Source organism: Macrotis lagotis, chromosome 1, assembly GCF_037893015.1.
Source record: "Macrotis lagotis isolate mMagLag1 chromosome 1, bilby.v1.9.chrom.fasta, whole genome shotgun sequence".
Lineage (NCBI taxonomy): Eukaryota > Metazoa > Chordata > Mammalia > Peramelemorphia > Peramelidae > Macrotis > Macrotis lagotis.
Window position 1 is genome coordinate 793,327,981 of NC_133658.1, and position 22,327 is coordinate 793,350,307.

Consider the following 22,327-nt stretch of genomic DNA (forward strand, 5'->3'; position numbering starts at 1 on the left):
GTCCATTTGCCCTGGTGGTCCCTCTCAGGATCCACTTTTTCCCTAATCTGTGTGGGACAGGATCTGGGCTTGTGCTGCTGTGACTCTATCTGCGGGTGGTCTATCCTTTGTACTACTGCGCCTCCCCTACCTTCAGGTTGTTTTTTTTTTTTTCCCTTTAGGTGAAAGGAATTCCCAGTTATGCCTCTCTGCCTTAGGTGGTCCAGGTCAGGCAGCTGTCACCCAAACATGTCTCAGGTAAGGAGGTGCCTGCTTGTCATTGGCTACTACTATCTCTTCTCTCTCTAAGAGGTTCTCTGAGAAAAAAGAATGAGAAATAATTAAAAACAAGCTTGGGAATGGAGAAACCATCTAATTGGCCCTCTGGCAAATACATTGTCTTTCCCCAAATCAGAACAAGATTTTTCCAAGGTTACTAGTGTTGTCCCTTCCTCCAACCCTCCCTGGCTTAGCCTCCCTTTAACCCTGTTGTTTTTCCTCCCCCTTCCTCGTTAATGGACAATCTTTTCCATTTTCCTTTGTTCAGGTTAACAAGATTGGGCAAGCAGGAAAGCAGGGAAGTTTCCAGTCTAGGCAGAATTACAGCCCCACCCTTCCCTCCTTGGATACACCCAGACCCACTGCTGGATTCCTTAGCTCCTGCCTCCCTAGTTATCCATGAGGGTTGGAGGATCTGGAGAGTCTGTGCTAAGGTGACTGACCTCACCTCCCCTTTGGTGAGATTGTGAGCACTGAAAACTGACCCAGCTCAGAGTGCAAGTAAAGAGGGCAGGATGAGGGGCGGCTAGGTGGTGCAGTGGATAGAGCCCTGGCCTTGGAGTCAGGAGTCCCTGAATTCAAATCTGGCCTTAGACAATTACCTAGCTATGTGGCCTTGGGCAAGCCACTTAACCCCACTGATTATATCTGAAATTTTAGTTTTATTTTGTAAAATTAAGGGGCTACATTAAATAAATTATCCTCAAAGGGAACTGAAATTTTCCTAGTAAATAAGGAACTGAATCTAGGGGATGGATAAGCAAGAATTTGGAGGATGGGAAGATATCCCAACCTCTATTTGATAGCCAGTCACAGAACCTGTCGAAAATATAGCCACATCTATCCTTATACCCATATTCTCTCTGCTTCCATTTTGTGAACCTTCCATTCCACCTCCACTCCCTGCCACCCAGACCATCTCACAGCTATAGTATTCTTGCTCAGAGGCTCAGCTCTGGGCTAGAGGGTAGTCCATGAAGAAGGACTCTACCTCACTCTCTTTTCCATTTTGGGTCAGATAAGATGTGAAGAGATGAATGATTTTCCCCTAAATTCACAGTTTTTCCCAACTTCCCAATTACTGTTAAGATAGGCATCTTTCCACTTTTCCAAACTGATACAACCTCATTGTCTTCTTTGATTCCTAACTAATCCTCCTGTGATATATTCAACCAGTTGTCAAATCTTGTTGTTCCTGTCTTTCTATCTCTTATATTCTTCCCTTTCTCTCTATTTACATAGCCACTAGCCAAAGTCTGACACCTATCATTTCTTGCCTGGATCAATGCAATACCCTTCTCTTTTGTCTTCCTGCCTTAAATTTCTCCCTTCTCCAAACTCCATAAACCTACCAAAGTCATTCCTCTAAAATGCAGGTGTAACCATGACATTCCCCTACTCAATAAATGCCAGAGACTCCCTATTAACTATAGTTTCATCTTTATCTCATCCTTTTAAAAATATCCAAATTTGTTTTAATTTTTATAATGTACATACTTGTATGGTTCTTGTAGATAATTTATAAATCACCAAATATATATATATATATATATATGTATATGGGCTGCAAACATAATTTTTTTCCTGACAAGGAATATTTATTTAATCGAAAAATATGTAGATCATAGACTAGATATCCTCTCAGGTCCCTTCTATGTCTAAATCTATAACATTGTCATCCATATATTCTGTGCTATTCCATCCCCATATTCTCTTGCTGCTACCATTTTCAGAACCTGAATGGTATCTTAGCAATGAGAAAGAGGCATTGGATTCTGACTGTAGGGAGAAATTGATAGGCAGCCAGATATCCCTCCTGATGTCTGGCTAACAGGGAAATTAGAGCAATGGGCAGCTCTGGTCTAATGGAAAGAATATTTGAAAAGGAGGTAGGAAATCTGAGTTCTAGTTCTGGCTTTGCCATTAATTAGCCACCTGAAGCTGGGAAAAGCACTTTCCCTCTTTGGGTCTGTGCTTCCTCATTAAAAAAAAAAAAAGATTATACTAGAAAAACCTCTAAAGTTTCTTCTAGCTATAGAATTTTATGTTTATAGGTTGTGTAGTAGATAAAGCACTGGGTTTGTAGTGAGAAAGATCAGAGCTCAAATCCAGTTTCAGATAATTAGTCTGACCCTAGGCAAGTCACTTAACCTCTGTTTGCCTCAGTTTTCTTATTTTTAAAATGAGAATAATAGTACCTACCTCAAAGAGGTAGGATCAAGTGAAATAATTATTGATAATAATAAATAGCAATAATATTGATGACAACAATAATGATGTAATAATGAAAGCACTTAATATAGTTCCTGGCAAATATTAAGCACTATATAATTGTTAAGTAGTAGTAGTAGTAGTATTTGAGGGGAAGGGGAGAGAAAGGGCAGAGAACTTCATGTAAGTTGACTGTAAGAATGAGTCTAATGAGCCTGTGGTTGGGATAAGTTGAGATTAAAACTTCTGCCCTCACCTTCATTAATAACTTCCTTTTTAATGAACATTAGCATAGATTACTGGTGTCAATCATCACATGCAACAGGGAGAAATAACCAGATCGATGTTCTCTGAAGCACCTGAAAGAGAGTCTACTGAGATGGAATAAGGGGGTGGGGAAGAACACCTAGGAAGCCACTTGGAGCAGCTGTATTCCCAGTGACCACGAAATATGTGCATCAAATCCCCATTAACTTCTGCCACCATTGCCAATCTCAGCATCTTGGTCCATGCTAGCAACAAGACCTGAACTTCTGAATATCAGGAGAGAGTGATCTGCCTTTTCATCTAGGGGATCAGCCAGATGGCTCCTCCCTGCTAGGTCATTGCTGAAGGCTAAAGAGAGGCAGAAGCAGCATTCCCTGTCAATGGAGATGTAAAGCTGGTGGAGTGGGAAGGGCTCTTTTTCAGAGATTGCCTCCACCTCTCCCCAGTATAGCTTCTGTTGTCTGGTCAAGAGTGTCTTTCTTTTTCATCTCTGGACATCCCTAAGAATGAGTCCACTGAACAACAGAAGGAAGTGGGTCTGATGGATTGTCAGTTTCTGACACAGTTCCCCAGTACTTGGCAGAGTGTCTGACCCAGTAGGTAGGTGCCTAATAAGTGATTATTGATTGATATCATGTTTATCACAGAAAGAAAATCCTAAAGTATCAAGGTCATTGTACAAAAGGTCAGGGATGCTCTGCAACAGAGCTAGTCATTTCTGGTCAAAGCCTCAACATATTCAAAGGATTTGTGATATCCAGCATGGAAATTTCTTCCACTGAGTCAATTGTTTATGACTAAGTAGTTATCTGAAACTAGATTTAAGTTCAAGTCCTTCTCACTACAAATCCAGCATGCTATCCATTGCACAGAATCAGGAAGTGGCAGAGGTGATATTTGAATCCAGGCCCTTTTGGACTTTCTATCCCACCAGCCACCAACCCCTCTAGTCAACACAGATGTCAGATGGTGGATTGTTAGAATTCTGGACAGTGAAATTTACTCCCCCATTGTTACCACCTTGAATTTCTTTGGGGGTCCTTGAATTTTCCTTTATGATTCTAATATCTAGATGTGAGAGTACAGGCCTGCAGATGAGAACATTTGGGTTCTAAAAATGGTTGTTTTCTGTTTTGCTGTGTGAAAATTAGGCTAGTCACTTCATCCTTCCACTTAGCTTGGGCATCAGTTACCTTATCTTTATAATGGGGAGGAAAAATTCCTTCTCTCATATATTGGATTGGCGGTATAATGAAGACAAATAATATTTCTGTAAACATTTTGGAGATTATCTATTACCTATACATGAATAAACATTGTTATGGCTATTTGTGTTTCACATAAAGTCCTCATGTGCCTACAATTTATTTTTTCCTTTCTTTCCCATCAGTTTGCATTTAATTTCTTGAAAGCCCTGAAGAAGCTATAGTTTTCTTTCTTTTCTTTGCTTTTTCTTTACTGACTCCCTCCTCCTCCCTCCCTTATCCCCCAACCCTTTTAAGGTTGCACAGCCCCAGCCTAGTTCTTGTCATATTTCCTCATGGATTGGGTGTTTAATTAAAATCATAATTAAAATTGATCTCCTCATTAGCATGCACCTGCTCTGCCTCTCACATCCCTGCGTTCCATTATCCACTGAAGATGTCAAGACTGACAGGCAAGAGCCAGACCTCAGGCCAGCTCCCTCTGACAGAACTCTCTCTCTCTCTCTCTCTCTCTCTCTCTGTTGGCAGCATCTGGACTAAAAGAATATTGGGGAAGAAGGTGCATCAGTGTATAGAGCAACAATTAGCACCAGGTGGGCTCCCTGGGGAGTGGACCAGGCTTTGCAGTGGCCTGCAGATAACTGGCCAAATCTTGTGGTCCTGCCTGATGCAAATATCCCCCATGTCTTGTTCCTATGGCTCCCTCCACCACCATCTCACCAAAGTGGAGTTGCCTTCAGCAATGAATCGACATTGTAACAAGCTTCTTGGTCAAGAGAATTTTTGGGGTGAGAGAGGATTGCAGTTTTGACTTCAATAAGATGATATTAGCCAGGAGGAATGTCACTCTCTGTTCTCAAGGGTTCAGATGTGTCAAGCATCCACCTTTGCACTCTGGGGACCAAGAGTGTCAAGCATCCATTTCTATTCTCTAAGGGCCAAGAGCATCAAGCATCCACCTCTGTTCTCTGGGGACCAAAAAATGTCAACAGTCACCTCTGTACTCTGGGGCAGCACCAGGCAGATCAAGGAAAGAGGAAAAGGCAACCAGGGAAAGGAATCTGCCTGAAATTAGCTCTTTCCAGTTTTTGTAGAGAGTTGCTTTTTGACTTCTAGGGAAAGGACTTTGCACAAAGGTTCTATGGGAATAGTGCTGTTCCTAGAGCTTCTGAAATCACAGGAGTCAGGTTCAAATCTCACCTCCTAGCATTTACTTCTTGTTACTTTCAACTGGTCCTTTAATCTCCCTGAATCTCAAACTTTCATCATCTGTAAAAATGAGGGGATTAGACTAGATCGATCATCTGTGGGGTCTCTTCTCTCTGGATTTATTATTCTATGACTTCAGGGATGGCCCAGATTTAGAGATGGGGAATGTTGGTGGTAGAAGAATGACTTTAGTACCTTGTCACGGAAAATCTATGTTTGTGTGTGTGTGTGTGTGTGTGTGTGTGTGTGTGTGTGTGTGTGTGTGCTTCTTGAGGGCTGGTGGGAGTGAGAAGTGTTGAGATTTAGCAAAGGGACAAAAACAAGAAGTGCAATGTAGTGGGGTGAGTTAATCAGATCATAGACCTGAGGTTGAAAGGGATCTCTGAAACCTCCTTCTATTCTCTCATTCTACGGCTAAGGAAACTGAAGCCCAGAGAGTTTAAATGACTGGCCTAAGGTTATATAGGTATTAAGTAGAAGGAATAGACTGAAATGGAGGCCTTCCAAAGGGGAAAAACACTGGCATTATCCCTTACCTCATCATAGCTCAAGCCTTGCCCCCTTTCAGAAGCCTGGGTTGGATCGATCTCAAAACTCATTATAAAGTGTAAAGTGCTAAACAAATGTAAGATATTGCAATTTCACATTGTCCAAATCACTTTCTTTTTCATGGCACTCCAGAACAGTCCACTTGGCCAAAATCAAGCAAGTAATTTAGATATGATGAAACTCTAACACCTTATATTTGTATAGCACTTGACATTTTTCATGTATATTATCTTCCCAACCAGATTGTAGAATCTGAGAGACAACAAATATACAAATAATTAGCAATATAAGGTCGACTCTAAGTACTGTACTGTATGAAGGGTAGGAACAGTAAGTGCTATAGAAGTTATATCTAGGTTGGGGTTGTCAAGGAAAGGTTTGTGTTAGAATTTGATTGGCTACTGGACAGAGGACAGAATAGAGGAAGAGGTAGAGGGAAAAGATAGTCAGATTTCTGATAGCCTTGAATACCAAGCTAAAGAGTTTGGATTTGATCTTGTGGGTAATAAGTAGCTATTGAGGAAGAGAATAACTTTTCTGTGTTGTTACATTTTAAAAATTAATAACTTTTGTTTTTATGTCACCTACATTTCCTTATATGTTTCTTTCCCCCCTTTTATTTTATTTTCTTAGGTTTTTGCATGACAAATGGGGTTAAGTGGCTTGCCCAAGGCCACACAGCTAGGTAATTAAGTGTCTGAGACCGGATTTGAACTCAGGTACTCCTGACTCCAGGGCAGTTGCTCTATCCACTACACCATCTAGTGGCCCCTCTTTCCACCTTTTAGAGAGAAATATTTTGTTAGAAAAAAAATTGCAAACCTAACCAACATATCTGACTATATATATATATATATATATATATATATATATATATATATATATATATATATATTTTATTTTTTTTTTCTTTTAGTTTTTTTTGCAAGGCAATGGGATTAAGTGACTTGCCCAAGGCCACAGAGCTAGGTAATTATTAGGTATTTGAGGCCAGATCTGAACTCAGGTACTGGGGACTCCAGGGCCCAGCTCTATCCACTTTGCCACCTAGCTGCCTCTGACATTACATTCTTGTGTACCACACTTCTAGCTAATGAAAGAAAGGAGGGAAGCATCTTTTCATATTTCATCTTTGGGGTCAAACTCAGTCAGTACAGTTATACAAGGATTGAGTTTGTTTTGTTGCTCTTTCCATTTATGTTGTGATCACTGTGTATATAATTTTCCTAGTTCTGTTTACTTTCACTTTGAATCAGTTCACATAATTCTCATGTTTTTCTGAGTTGACCATGTTCATTACAAGTGCAATAATAATAATTAATTTCATTGTGTACAACAACTTGTATAACCCCAGGGAATGACTTTCTAAAAGGCGTTGCAACAGATTAATTTGGTTGTTTTAATCTGATTGTGTTCTTCAGATAAATGTGAGCCTCCCTTGCCTTCTTTTAGCACCCAAAAAAATTATTACCTAAATCATCTGCTCCATAAGTAAGTTCCTCTTTTGTGGTAGTTTGGATCCTTTCCACTATAATTTAAACCTGTTTTTCCATGTCTAGTCTTAGGGAAGGAAGGAAGAAAAAAAACTAATTACCAAAATCAGAATGGTTTTCTGGAAAGTACACAAGATTTGGAGTCAACAGAAGAATTGAATCTTAGAATTCTGCGTTTGTGTGTGTGTGTGTGTGTGTGTGTGTGTGTGTGTGTGTGTGTGTGTGATCCTGGGGCAAAAAATCTCTGAACTCAGTAGGTAAAATGAGGGCTCTTTTTGGCTGTTGTTCAGTCACATCTAACTCTTCATGACTCCATTTAGCAAAGATACTAGAGTGATTTGCCATTTCCTTCTCTAAGTCATTTGATGGATCAGGAAACTGAGGCAGGTTAAGTGACTTGCCCAGGGTCATACAATTAGTAAATGTATAAGACTACATTTCAACTCAGGAAGATGAGTCTCTCCTTCTCTTTGTCTGTGCCACCTATGAGAGGGTCGAACACTTGAAATTTATAGTGCTTCCAAATTCTAGATCCCATGAGCCACCATTTTTGGGAAAATTGCTCTGAGAATTCAAATCTTATTCCAGACCCTTACTAACTGTGTGATCCTTGACAAATCACTCTGTGCTTCAGTTTCCTCAACTATAAAAGAAAGAAGATATATTTGATAGTATTTGAGTTCCCTTTCAGCTTAAAATCTGAATATCCTAAGTCAGTCTTCACTTTTCTTAATTAAATAGCACCTCCACATTTCTTTCTCCATCTTTATTTTATTTTCCTCCCAATGTTGTCTAACAGGCCTTAACCCACACTGACTATTGCAGGGCTGCAACTTCCTAGGTCTCCAAAGTTTCCCTCCTCCCTCCCCTTAGTCCTTCTCCTTATGGGACAGGGCAGAGGTCACCCTCCTGGGGCAGACAGTCCTCCAAACTCCACCCAGGTGTGCTCACCTCTGCTCTCCCTGCAGGGGCTGCCAGCAGGCAGGCTGAAAGCTCTGGGAAGTCAGGTCAGGCTCAGAAGTCAAGAGCAAGGAGCGGAGAGGAGCGGGTGACCACTGGGGAGGTGATTAGCTCCAAGGCTCTTCTAATAATAATCTTTAAGGATAACAAACAAAGCGGTGGAGGATGGAAAGCGGCTGCTTGGGCTCAGGCTTGTCCCTGTCCTTATTAAGACTGGAGGAGGCGGGAGACCTTGCTAATTGCAGATTGATCATTAATAACATCAGCTCCCAGCCAGGTCCTGGGCAGCAGGCAAAAATCTAAAGATTAGGAAGGAAACCTGGAATTGTGAGTGCAGGAGGGATAGGGTTTCCACCAGTCCCAGGGAAGTGGGGGGGCGGGGGGAGTTAACTTGTGAGAAAGTGCTTGTATTCAAAGATGCAGTTCATGTATTGATTGGTATTGACTGGCCACAGAGTGCTCTACCAAACATATGAAGTAATTCTGGATTACATTCAGGAGACAAGAGTGAGGCCAAGAAAGATCACTCCCTTTACCACTGACTTCTCCTCCCCTATCCCCCATACACAAGCAGACACAGCCACACTCCATCTCTGATTTTTTGGAACTGTTATCCCTGAGGGGTAAAGAGGGCTAAGGGCTAGGCTTATGCTGGTTCCAGTTAAGGTTGCAACTTCTAATTATCTGCCATTCAAGCAAGGACAGCTCCCCAGAAGACTACCAGAAGGAGCTGCTGGGAGGGTGAACAGATTGGGCTTGTTACTTTAACTTTAAAGACATTGTAACTCCCCCCCCCACTTCCCCCCCCATCCCTCTGCCCCCAGGGATTAAGAACTAACTACTTCTCCCCCCCCCCCCTCCCAGAGTTCTGGGGCAATATTTTTTCTGGTAACTCATGAGCCTCTCTACCTACATGCTTCTCCTATTGATTATCAATTGATAGCAATTAGTCAGGCAGACTTAATTAGCTTTTAGAAGCTGGAATTAACTAAAGTGGTATCAGAGGGCTAAAACAACACTCCAGATTAGGGGCATTCTCCCACAAGTACATATAGAGTCCAGTGGAAAGTGGGATCAGATTTGGAGTATATGATGTCACAATGGAGAAATTGATAGCTCCTAGGAGTATTTTCTGGAAGTGCCTTTCTCCCCTTTGTGGGACCCTCATGAAGTTCACCTTAGATAATGTTTCAGTTTCTGTCAGAAATCTTGTACTCATCTAAAACAACCATTAGTATGTCTAATTTGTACTTAGTAGCCAATGCAGATAGTGTCACTAACTGTTTCAGGGACACTGAGCGGTTGCCCATGGGAAGTCCAAAATCTTCTGGCCCTCAAAACTCAACAGGTCCTCCTAAGGTCAAGGGGGATGAGGGAAGACAAACTCTTCTCTCCTTGCTCAAGTAATTTCTTCCCTAAGACCTGACCAGGCTTCTTTCTCCTCTAAGTTGGTCAGACATTTGAATCCCCTATTTCAAAAAAGCTTGTCATTTTTATAAATGTTCCACAGGATATAACTATGTCTTAGCCAATCCCCATACACTTCCTACTTGTTGTCATTCAATTGTTTTTCAGTCATATCCAACTTTTTGTGATCCCATCTGGAATTTTCTTGACAAAGATATTGGAATGATTTTCTATTTTCTTCTCCAGTTCATTTTTACAGATGAGGAAACTGAGGCAAAATGGAGTTAAGTGACTTGCCCAGGGTCACACAACTAGGAAGAACCTGAGGTTGGATCTGAACTCAGGAGATGAGTCTTGTTGACTCCAGTTCTGGTATTCTAGCCACTGTTACCCCCAACTGTTGAATACACTTCCTACAGTAGTACTCTCTTTTCTTCATCTCTTTCCTAAATGTAATCACTTAATGGCATTGTCTCAATCAAACTGAGAGCTGTTAAAGACTAGCTTTAAAACATCAAGGTCTCCCAATGCATCCAAGGTTATCTCCAATTTTTCTGATCCATATCTAACCACTGGCCCCAGATGGCTCTGGAGGAGACACTAAGGCTGGTGACTTTGCACAGCACTCTCTCACTAAAATTCAATTCACATGCATGTCATGGCATCACTTCTATGATGTCATGGTCCTCTTCAAGTACGAAAGTCTTTTGTACTTAGTTTAATGCCTGTGTTTGATTGATTCAATAGAAAAGACTAAATCTGGTTCACACAAGAAGTTGAGATGCTGAGGAAGGGATATGGAATACTACTCTTTTCATTCATTCATTTTTTTCCAGTCATTTATTCAATCAGTAAGAATTTAAACAAACACTATGTGCAAAGTAAAGACAAATGCTAAATACTCCCTGCTTTTTGATAATTCTAGTAACTATTAAATAATAGGTTTAAATTTTAATAGATTAAAACTACACTAAGATTTTTGGGATATGCCATATGTTTAAAGTAATTTGGGGAGTAGAAGGAGCACTAACAACTAGAGCAAGGGCAAAACAATAAGAGATGGTGCTTGAGCTGAGGTTGAAGGAAGTTAGGGTTTCTAAGAATTAGGTGGGAGGAGGTAGTGTATTCTGGCTTGGAATATCTCACAAAGGAAACAGGAAGTAGATCACTTTGGAAGTAATTACTTTGGAAGTGAGAATTTCCTGGCCTTGTCATACCTTATGGAAGAAGAGACCTAATATAGTCAAAACGGGCAGCTAGATAGTGCAGTAGATAGAGCACTGCATTTGAAGTCAGGAATACTCATCTTCCTGACTTCAAATCCAGTCTCAGACACTTACTAATTGTGCAACCTTGGGCAGGTCACTTAATCCTGTTTGCCTCAGTTTCCTGATCTGTCAAATGAGCTAAAGAAGGAAAAGGCAAACCACTCCAGTGTCTTTGCCAAGAAAACCCCAAATGGGGTCACAAACAGTAAGAAAGGATGGAAATGATTTGGACAACAGTAATAGTCAAAAAAATCCTAGACTTGTATTGGAATCCTGTCTGTTACTTCTAAGCTCTTTTACTGCCTGGAATTTTTCATAGACTTTCTGCCCCTCAGTTTCCTCATTTGTAAACTGGGACAATCACACTTGTAATGCCTAGTTCCCTACATTGTGAGGATTAAATGAGATAATGTACAGTATGTAAAGGGCCATATTCACGTTAGCTATTGTTGAACTTCTTTGAGTCTCCTACAGTGCCCAGCATGGTGTCTTAAAAAATGTTTTATTGATGCTTTTTATTATAATGTTTACACTGACGACATTTTCCAATAATACTCCCCCACCCCAGCATGGTGTCCGTCATATGGCAGCTGCTTAATAGCTATATTTGACTGATTGAATCATCTTCCCAAAGCTCCACTGACTTCCATAGCCTCTTGATATTCTGGAACTAGAAGGATGAAAAGAGAATAAAAATCTGTGGATGGAGACCCTTTCCCTTCTCCTGAGTCTTGGACTTTGTTGGAACAGATAGGGTGCTGGACTTGGTGCCACATTCAAGCACCCCCACTCCCCCCACAGATACTTTACTAATTGTGTTATCCTAAGCAATTCACTTCTTGGCATTGCATCTCAGTTTCCCAGTCTGTAAAATAAAAGAATTGGGCTTCCATTTCTTGCCTTGGTATTTCTAGCACTGGACTCAGTGCATTTCACAGATCAAAGGTTTGAGAAGTGTTTGTTGGATTGGATTTTAGGTTAATTCTCAGTCACTACTTACGTGACCTTGGGTGAGTCCATTCTTTTATTGCTTCAGTTTCTTATCTGTAAAATGAGCAGGTTAGATTAGATGACCTTTGAAGTCCTTTCCAGTACCAGATATATGACTTTAGGAGTAGCTTGCCTTCTATGACAACCTCAGTTCAGCACTGATTCTAGGACTATTCTCTCCCTCCCCTCATTCCTCTCTCTCCTCACCTCTTCTTAAGGGGTCCAGCACTGAGTAATGAATCAGCCTTCCTTTGTGCAGATACACTCACAACTAGAACCATTGCTTTGATAATACACCCATACCATTTATATTGTGCTTGAAATGGAGCCTGAGGGGCAGTCCTTAGGGCTAATTGCTTTTAATATTTTAGGAAAAAAAGTAAACAAGCAATTATTAAGTGCTTACTAGCTCCGCCAGAAACTGTGGAGCTTTACAAATATTATCTCATTTTAGGACTTCTTATGGGATGTAAGCCATCAAAAGCCTGCTGAAGAGACTTTTATTCAACAGGAGATGAAGCCAGTCATAATTGCACAGGAAATTAGAAGGAGATTTGACTCCTACACCCTTGCCACCTACAGAGGAGGCTTTTGGATATGGACAGGTTGGGTGAGATCTGACAAGATTTTGCTTTACTGCCTCAGGGAAAGAACAGGAGGTTTGAAATGGTTCCACTTGCAGTTACCTGCCCAGGTAGGGCCACCCACCATCATCCCCACCAAGGGAGAATGAGGAACCAAGGGAACTGAAAGTGGGGAGGGAGGAGGGTAGGAGATCTTGTGTACTGAACTGGGAGCACTTAGGAAAAGAAAGGATCTATTTTTTTCCATTTGTTCTCAGCAAACATTTGTCATTTAATTTCTTCCTAATTACACAATTACGTAATTATGTAGTATTAGTAAAATAAAGCCTAAAGACGTTTGAGTAAAGAATTACTTAAGTAAATAATGTCTGACTGGAGTAATTATTTCCTGGGTTTTCTTTTTAAAGTGGAATTGGATGGAGTTAGATGAGGCGTGGTTGCTGAGATGAGAGAGAAGGGAAGGTAGGGGGAGCTATATGGCCAGGGGCCAGAGAAAAACTTCCCATAATTTCCCTGGGGTTGGACTCAGGTGAGCTTAGAACCTATACCTTGGAATGCATACTTTGTGGCCAAGTTCTGGGCTCCTTATCTGCTTACTCCCGGCTGTTTAAATTTGGGCAGGTCAGTAATCTCACAGAATCACACTTTCCCAGAGAGGATCACACCTGTACCTCCCAGGTGTGTGGCTGAGGATGAAGGAGCCTGTGGCTGCAAAGGTACTGGAAGAGGAATCCTGAGTGAAAGCCCTGTTGCCATAACAATGCTATCTGTCTGGGCCTGGTTGGGATCACAAGATGATACAGGATTTTAGATGAAGCTTAAAGACCTCCAATGAAGGCATAGACTTGAGAAGGCCGGGGTGAGGGATCTGACTGGAACAGATGAGCCTCATATACCTGGAAAAGAGAACCACTAGGCAGTGGAGAGTGAATTTGGACTCGAAGGGTGGCAAAGGGCAGTGTCGACTAACAGCCAGAATCTGAGTGTATATGATATATTCCTACACACCCCAAGGGACAGTTACATGACACAGTGGATATCAGAACTAGAATTCAAATGGAATCTCAGACACTGCCTAGATCCCAGACTCTGGGCAAATCATTTATTTGCCTCAGTTTACTCATCTGTGAAATGAGCTGGAAAAGGAAATGACAAACCACTTCAGGATATTTGCCAAGTAAGAAAACCCCAAATGCAGTCATGGAGAGTTAAATAAATACCACTGAAATGATTCAACAACAAACTCACAGACCTATGCAGGACTGGGTAGATACAAATGAAATTTTAGTCTTGAGCTGTATTTCCACTCCAGATAAAGATATCCCACCCCACCCCCAAGTCTGGAAGAATAAAGCAGAAAGCCAAGAATTGTGAAGGAGGAAGCAGTCATACCTATATGGAAAGGAAAGGCTGGGCAGGAGTTTAGGGGATGGTTGGTTGGTTCTTATTCTTTATTATTGAAGAACATCAAAATGACTCACTAGTTTAGAGACAAGTTACAGTGTATCCATCTGGGCAGATCAGATCAATACAAATTGGGAATACTTTACCACAGGTCAGGCCAAAATAGCTCATGTAAATACCTGGGGTGAGTACTTTCAACATGAATGTGATATTAGGGGACAAGATGACCTCCAATATCCCCTTCAGCTCTGAGATGCTATGAGGATAGAAGGGGTATGATCAAGTTTAATATTCAAAACCCCCAGGTAGAAGAAAAAAGTGATCCTTTAAAAAAGAGAGAGAAAGGAAGGAAGGAAGGAAGGGACAAAGGAAGGAAGGAAGGAAGGGAGGGAGGGAGGAAGAAAGGAAGGAAGGGAGGGAGGGAGGAAGAAAGGAAGGAAGGAAGGGACGAAGGAAGGAAGGAAGGAAGGGAGGGAGGGAGAAAGGAAGGAAGGAAGGGAGGAAGGAAGGAAGGAAGGAAGGAAGGAAGGAAGGAAGGAAGGAAGGAAGGAAGGGAGGGAGGGAGGGAGGAAGAAAGGAAGGGAGGAAGGAAGGGAGGGAGGGAGGAAGGAAGGAAGGAAGGAAGGAAGGAAGGAAGGAAGGAAGGAAGGAAGGAAGGAAGGAAGGAACTTGGCAAATGGAAGTCTAAGAACTCAGACCAAGGAGTCAATTAGAAAGGAAGGCATTTTTAAGAGGTCTTCATTTACAAAACAAAATCAAAGAATAGATTGGGGTTTTGAGCTGTCATCTAGTACAGACTCCTGCTTCACATACTACTAAAATAGTCCAGACAGCTGAGATTTTGTTTTTAAAGAGTTCTGAAATTTGTAACCTGCCCTAGTGATTGATTCTTATTGCTGCTAAGTCCTTCCTAATGTCTAACCTAAATCTCTGTAGGTCAAATTGAACTCTTTGTTCCTTTCTCTTTTTTCAAGGGAGATGAAAAACAAGTAGTAACACTTTAGACCATGTGGAAATTATATTTTCCCTTTTATTCATGTTATCTATCATTTCAGAAAGGAAGCATTATCTACTGAAAGGTAATCCTAAATGTCCAATGTCTCTGCCTGCCTATTGGACCTCCATAATTATTAGGACCAGCTTGAATGAGGCAACTAAACAGTCATCTTGCAATGAGGTGACTTGGGATACTAAGCAACTTTCCCATCAAATCCCTCCTTGCTCCCCACCTCTACAACTTAATTTCTTCTTCCCCAACTCTCATCTCTGTTTAGAGGCAGCTGGTTGACACAATGGATAGAAGGCTGGACTCTGAGTCAAATCTATCCTCAAACATTAACTAGCTGTGTGACCATGGAAAAATCATATAACTTCAGGTAATCCTTATTCTGTAAAATGGAGAAGATAAGCACTTCCCTCCCGGGGTTGTTGTGAGGATCATTTGAAATAATAGTTGCAAAATCCTTGGCCTAGTGTCTAGTACATTAATTTTTGTCATTTTTTTTCAGCTGTGTCTGACTTCCTGACCTCTCTTGGGGTTTTCTTGGCAGAGCTAGAGGAGTGGTATGCCATTTCCTTCTCCAGGTCATTTTACAGATGAGAAAACTAAGGCAGACATGGTTAAGTGACTTTCCTAGGGTCACATAGCTTGTAACTACAGGTCCAGCACTTTCTCTACCATGTCACCTAGCTGCCCTGGCACATTGTAAATGGCACTATATAATTTTTTTTTAATATTTCCCATCTTCCTTATTAGTGGAACCATCAATGCTCCTACTCTCTGACTTTGAGCCCTACAGACACTGTTGAATCTTTGTCATCCTATTCATTCAATCAGTTAGCAAGTCCTATTGTTTCTACTTCTGTCATATCTACCATATGAAGTCCCCTTTTTCTTCCTTGCAGGGACAGGTAAGTGGAGCAGGATATAGAATATTGGCCTTGGAGTCAGGAGGACAGCAGTTTGAATCTGACCTCAGACATTTACTAGCTGTATGACCTTGAGCAAATCATTTAACCCTGATTGCCTCAAATTCAGGACCATCTCCAGTCGTCCTGATTCATATTTGACCTTTGAACCTAGATGACTCTGAAGGAGCACTCAAATTCAATTCATGGGCTTGTCATGGCATCACCTCCCTGATGTCATGGTCTTTTTAAAAAATGAAGGACAACCATCAATGTCCATCCTAGTGCTGACCTTCACTTCTTCTTGCTTAAGCTATTTGTTACTTATTAAACTCTCCTGAATCTATCCTCCACAAGAGATGCCTTAGTACATTTCCATTGCTTTACCATGCTCATATGATCCCTCCACTCAAAACCTTCATTGGTTCCCCATTACTCATGGAAAGAAACCAACATGTCTGACCTGAGTTCTTCTACAACCAACCCTTAGCTCTTATTATTCCTATTTTTGTGTGTTTATTCCAGGCAGACTGTGCCCAACAAGTTAGTATCACATAGTTGGTTTTTAATAAAAACTTTTCTCAAAATCTTAGAAGAGAAATTATGGAAGACTGGAATCTTTTTTAGAAGTGGGATGAAAGTCGGTCCAGGGAAAACAGTAGTTAGGTTTACATGGTTTTTTCCTTCCCCAGAGCTGAATTAGGCATTCTGGGAGGACTGCATTGTCACTTAATGTTTGTCTATGCAAGGAGCTAAATATTCATTGAGTAATTAGCTAGTTCAGATTAGTGGTATGAAAAGACAATTCCTTCTAATTATAGGGATGTCACTTAGAAGATGCCACACCAGGCTGCCATTCACTTCCAGGAGACTTGCAATAAAACTCTTCCATGTGATTCAGATGCAAAAAGGGTTTTTTTTTAAAGGCTTCATTACTTTTGATAATTAAATATTTATCTGGGCTGAAAAAAAAGAGTCACACTTACTGTTTCAGGGTAATCAAAAGCTTTTTTTTTGTCCTAAATGCAATTTTTATGGCTACCACAGCTTTTGCAGATAAAGCTAACACCTCTTCCCGAAAGCTTTCCTTGATTAGCTCCAGAATAAAGAGTTAAAAGGTAGAGAAAAATAGATAAATCACTCACCTGGGATGAGTTTATTGCTATAGTAAGGCAGTTTCTTTCTGGCTTCCTGGCAACTCGAGGGAAAAAGGAAGCCATTCGGGTTATATAGTTCTTACTGTCTTACCAAAGAAAACATTTACATTTGTCATAGAGAGACCAATTTTCTCTGGTCCTGAATTCTAAAGAGAAATCTATCCTGTGGATCTAAGATGGTATCTAATGGACAGTATTTATTGACTGTGCAGTGGAACCAGTCCCTCTGGTTCATTTCATTGAGGATTTGTGGGGGGGACGTATCTGGATATGGTAATATGTTGTAAGGCTATTCTGAACAACATACATGATTTTGGATGCTAAATCTGAGTCACTAGGCATTCTGGTTTGTTTCAGAACCTAGAATTTTGTCACTAACTCCAGGGTGTCTGGTATTTTTGCTTCTCTCTCTCTCTTTTTTTTGGAAGGGTTAAAAATGAAAGCTGGCATGATTTTGCTTAGTCTTCTCTATTCAGGAGACTTAGGGTGAAGCCTGGAGCTCCAGTGATTCAAACTGAAGGTTTCCTTTCTGCATGGGCTTCTGAGTTAGGGGACTCACTGACTGCCCTGGAAGATGGCAGAGAGCTGGCAATTTTCTCTTTCCTCAGTCACTTGGGAGGATGAGGATCAGCATAAGGAAATTTTGCTGGGGGTATCAGGAGTAAATTTATCTTTACATTCTAAGATCTGTGTGAATAACTGGCCTAGAAAATAACTGGCCTAGGAAACCTACTAAGGATATGCATTTTGGGAGAGACTTGGTGTTTATTCATGATGGACAAGCTAAATGATACTTGAGAATATTTCACAATGAGTCAGACCCTGGGTATAAAAGCCTATGTATTAACATTTTAAATTGGCAAACCACCAAGTCATTGGTAAAGACAGTAGTCAAAAGTTTGCCATTTAAGAATATTTTACAAATTTTGTTTTTAACCCTATGAAAAATTTCCAACATAGATCCAAAAAAAACTTCTTACCAAATGTTCTCTGTAAAGAGAAAGAGACAGTGAGAGAGAGAATCTGAAACAGAAAGACTGAGACACAGAGGGATAGAATGAGAGAGAGACAGAGACAGGAAAAAGAGATAGAGAGAGAGATGGAGATAGAGACAGAAATAGACAGAGAAAAAAGAGAAAGGAGAGACAGAGAAAGAGGAGCTAGTAAGATATATATATATATATATATATATATATATATACATATATATATATATACACACACACACATATGAAAAGAGAGATTTGTTAATAGGAAAAACTATATAAATTTTAATTTTGGACATGTAGTTCTAACACTGACTATTGTGGTTGCTTCTCCATTTTGACTTAAGTCATTTCAGTAATTGTATATTTTACTTCTGACTCTACATTCCATGTAGAATTTCTGATTTTTTTTCATAGTCTCAAGTTTCCTTCTTTAGTGTTTTGGTGGCTCTGTAATCTCACAACTATGGGTGCTCCCTCCATTGATGCATATTGCATCCAACTCACAACTTTTTTTTTATCCTGTGCTACTATTGTCTGTATCCTACCATAAATCACCATTCATGGTATCCACATTACAAAGCGGAGGGGCTTTCTTTTTAACTCTTGGCATTGTGTGGATGGCAATGGAACAAGTGAACTGTCTATCAGTTACTATCTATTTTCATTGAATGCTAGAACTCTCTTTTTGGGCTATATATCTCCTGCAATTATCTTTTATTGCATTTATCCTGAGCAATTCTTTACTCACTCCCACCCATGATGTGTCCCTCTAGAAGAGTAATATTCCACTTCCTTCATATACCATAATCTATTTAGCCTACCCTCAGTTAATGGGCACTTATTTTGTTTCTAGTTTAGTTTTCAAAAATAGTGCAGCTATGGACTTTTTTGTGCATGAGTCTTTTCTCAGTGGCAATATTGACCTTGACATACAGTCCCTGTAACCTAATCTTTAGGTGAGACAGTCTGAAACATTGAATCACTTTTCTTGCATAATTCTATTTGGTAACTTTTCTTCCATAATTCCAAATTATTTTCCAGAATAATTAGGGCTCATCATTTTCTCCAACAATGAATGTTTCTTTTAGTATCTTTGCTAGCATGAAGGGTGTAAGGTGGTATCTCAGGGCTGTTTGAATTTAAATTTAAATTGGTGAGCTTGCTAATACTATTGCCAAAAAATCCATTTCCATGAATCAGAAAAGTGCCAGTTCTTACAATAACCTCCTGATTTGGAACTGTGGGAATAGTAGATTTAAATGTTCATTTTTTCCACTTTTTTGCCCCTATTTAGCTCAAGCCAAATATTTATTGAATGTCTGTTAGTGCTTAGCACATAACCTGTGAGGTGCCATAGACAGAACTATCCCTTACTCAGCTGAATAATGAAAATGTAGTTTCCCTTAAATTAACTATGATATAATGAAAAGAAAATTGAATTTAATATCAAAAGACCTGGATTAGAATACTGGTATCTTTGTGACCCTGGGTAAGTCATCCAGCTTCCATATCTGTAAGAAAGAAAGAAAGAAAGAAAGAAAGAAAGAAAGAAAGAAAGAAAGAAAGAAAGAAAGAAAGAAAGAAAGAAAGAAAGAAAGAAAGAGAAAGAGAGGGAGGTAGGAAGGAAGGAAGGAAGAAAGAAAGAAAGAAAGAAAGAAAGAAAGAAAGAAAGAGAAAGAGAGGGAGGTAGGAAGGAAGGAAGAAAGGAAGAAAGAAAGAAAGAAAGAAAGAAAGAAAGAAAGAAAGAAAGAAAGAAAGAAAACGAAAGAAAGAAATGAAGGAAGAAGGAAGGAAGAAAAAAGAAAGAGAAAAGAAAGATGGTGAGATGGGGTCGGGGGAGGGGGGAGAACAGAACTAGATTATTTCTGAAGTCCCTTCTAGTGTCAAACTCTATAAATTATCTCCAAAGGAAGAAATACCAAGCTTCCTTAGATAACAAAGTTCTTTCTATTTAAAAAAATTACTATTATTTTATTTTCAGTTTTGAATTCTCTTCTTCCTACTTCACCCTTCAGAAGTTCTTTGTAATATCTATCTAAAATCCTTTCCACTGCAGTATTAGTCTTTTTATTGTCCACTGGAGCAAAGAATTTCACCATCTTACCAAGAAATATTACCTTATACAGACTGTTCATTCATGAATTATTTTTATGAAAAGTCTATTATGTCAATTTAACAACCCATATTTTTATAATGCTTTCTGGTTTGCAAATAATTATATCAATTGACCCTCATAACAACCCCGTGAAGTAAGTATTATATTATCCCCATTTTACAGATGAAGAAATTTATTCTGAAGAAGGTTAAGAGGTTTGCCTATTGTCACTGATAAGTATAATTGGCAAGATTCAAACCCTGTACTTCCTAACTTCAATTCTAGTCATTCTTCCAGGTGGCTTTAGGCATGGTGGAAGATGCAGAGACACATAATATGCAATGCCTGTCCTTAAGAAGCTAATAAGATAGTGTTAAATAAAAATAAAGGACAGAAATACAAAACAGAAGAAAGCATTAGAAGATCATGTATCTGATGAGTTCAATGAAGGAGCAAGGAGAAATCACTGAAGTTTATAGTGATGAGGAGAAGCTTTAGGGAAAAGGTAGAACTTGAACTAGGCAGAGAAAAGACCATTCTAAGTCATTCTAGATCCTAAATGCATTTGATAAAGGAGACAGTAAATAGACTAGATTGGCAGGAATAGAAGATTTGTCTAGGGGAAAAATAAAAAGTTAGAAATGAGTTGCTTCTTTGCCTGTGATTATTCCTACAATATCTCATTCTTGTCTTGTTGCTATAATTAGCATTTTTTGTTGTTGTTCTGTAAATTTTCTGTCCTGTCTGACTCTTTATGGCCTCATTTGGGGTTTTCTTGGCAAGAGATACAAGAGTGATTTGCCATTTCCTTCTCCAACTCATTCTATAGATGAGGAAACTGAGGCAAATGGGGTTAATTGATTTGTCTAGAGGCACACAGTAAAAAGTGTCTGAGGTCAGATCTGAACTCCAGAAGATGAGTTTTCCTTACTCCAGGCTCAGCACTATCCACTGAGCCACTTTCTATCACTGTGATAAACAGCAACTATGAAAATAAAGATCCTTGAAGATAGTACGTTTAGGAGAAAAGGCAGTGACTTACTTGAATTGTCCTCCACACCTCTTGACACTTAAAATAAGGCCGTAAGACAATTACTGGAGTGATATAACCCCCAAAAGGACAGAGCAAAATAACTTCCAACCAAAGACAACTTAGAAGGTCAGTAGGAAAAGTTTGTAGTTCCTGGGTGAGAGTGGAACAGTCCATTCAGGGGCAGCAAACTAGGAACAAGTCTTGGGAGCCACTGAATCATCAACAACAGTGACTGCTTCCAGACCTCTCAGTTCATGGATAGTAAGGGGGTCAAAAACTGCTCAGAAGGAGATTATAGAAAGAGCACTATGGCACCAGAACTTGCTGCTGCAATGGAACAGGGAACCTTTTCACAGTTCTAAGGCCAAAAAAAGAGTGCCTGTGGTCACTCATGGTCCATGGAGATTAGTAAACACTTATCCTTAAATCTCACCATCTCAGAAAAACTGAAAACTTACATAATTGGTAAAATATTAATTGCTCATAGGTAGACTGAACCAATATAATAAAAATAATGCCTAAATTAATTTACTTATTCAGGGCCATACCAATCAATCTAACTAGCAAAGAATTACTTTCTAAAACTGGAAAAATATTAATGAAATTCATCTGAATGTATAAAAGGTCAAGAATTTCAAGGGAAATTTTTTTTTAAAAGTAGAAATAAAAGGGGCTAAGTAGCATTAGATCTTAATATAACTAAGCAGTAATTCTCAAAACAATTTGGAGTTGGCAAAAAAATAGAGAGATTGGTCAGTGGAATAGATACACACACAACAGAAACAAAGGAACTTAGTGTCTAGTATCTTGATAAATCCTAGATACCAGAGTAAGGATTCACTATTTGATAAATACTTCTGAAAAACTGGCATTGGTATAGCAGAAAGTCATTTTAGATCAACACCTTACAACAATATAAATTCCAAATGGATAAATTGCCTAAATAAAATAAGTCATATTATAAATTGATTAGAGAAACAAAGAAGAAATTACCTTTTAACTCCATACACAGGGGAAAAGGTGATGATCAAAGAAGGGGTAGAGAGGATCACAGAAGATAAAATGGATATTTCGGGTTGTGAAAATGTAAAAGTTTTTTCCACACAAACAAATCTAATAAAGCTAAGATAAAAAGGAAAAAAAGTTAATTGAGAAAAAATATTAATGGCATAAATTCTCTGATAAAGGTCTTATTTCTAAGATATAAGGAACTGATTCAAATTTACAAGAACAAAAATTATTGCTAAATGCTCTATGGATATGAACAGGTAGTTTTCAAGGGAATATCAAAGTACCCAAAGGATTTATAGTCATGTGAAAAAATTCTTCAAATCACTAAT